Source organism: Colobus angolensis, unplaced genomic scaffold, assembly GCF_000951035.1.
Source record: "Colobus angolensis palliatus isolate OR3802 unplaced genomic scaffold, Cang.pa_1.0 Scaffold139, whole genome shotgun sequence".
Classification (NCBI taxonomy): Eukaryota; Metazoa; Chordata; class Mammalia; order Primates; family Cercopithecidae; genus Colobus; species Colobus angolensis.
This window is the reverse complement of record NW_012114477.1, coordinates 994,632-995,371: the sequence shown is the minus strand read 5'-3', so window position 1 is coordinate 995,371 and position 740 is coordinate 994,632. Positions and strand designations below refer to the sequence as shown.

The window sequence follows — 740 nt, the reverse complement described above, 5'->3', positions numbered from 1 at the left end:
TATACATATAATATATAATACATGATAAATAATATATAATATAATCTATTAATATATTATATGTATTTATACACATACACACACATACATATATATATAAAACCGTGAAATAACAAACAGTCATTAAAAGTTCTCGAGTAATTTTTAATGACTTAGAAAATTACTTGCAATATAGTAACTTCCTGCTTATTACCTTCCTGAGGTTTTCCACAACACTTAGCATAAAATCTGCACTCTTCCTTACGGCCTAATAGATGCTCAAGGTCTGGCCCCTGCCACCATTCCAGCCCCACCTCATACCCCTCTCCCCTTGCTCATGACACCCAGCACCATTGGCCTCCTTTCACTGCCCCCAAGAATGCTGGGTTCAATCTGCCTTGTGGTCTTAGCACTTCTTCCCCAACTACATAAATGGCTCATTTCACCTTGCCTTTTGTATAGATACTATTTACACAATACTATCTGCCTTTTGGACTCCACTATCATCTCCCACTCAGCTTTTTCTTGTTTTTTTTTTTTTTTTTGGAGACGGAATCCTGCTCTGTCACCCAGGCTAGAGTGCAGTGGCGCAATCTCGGCTCACTACAACCTCCGCCTCCCAGGTTTAAGCGATTCTCCTGCCCTCAGCCTCCCGAGTAGCTGGGACTACAGATGCATGCCACCACGCCCGGCTAGTTTTGTTTTTGTATTTTTAGTAGAGACGGGGTTTCACCGTGTTAGCCAGGATGGTCTTGATCTCC

General features: G+C 41.5%; 1 protein-coding gene across 5 annotated transcripts in view; it reads right to left on the bottom strand.

Moving 5' to 3' along the window:
- CHEK2 (checkpoint kinase 2) overlaps positions 1 to 740 on the bottom strand; it is a 57,673-nt gene that overhangs the window by 44,657 nt on the left and 12,276 nt on the right. The gene's annotated exons all lie outside the window — the stretch shown is intronic.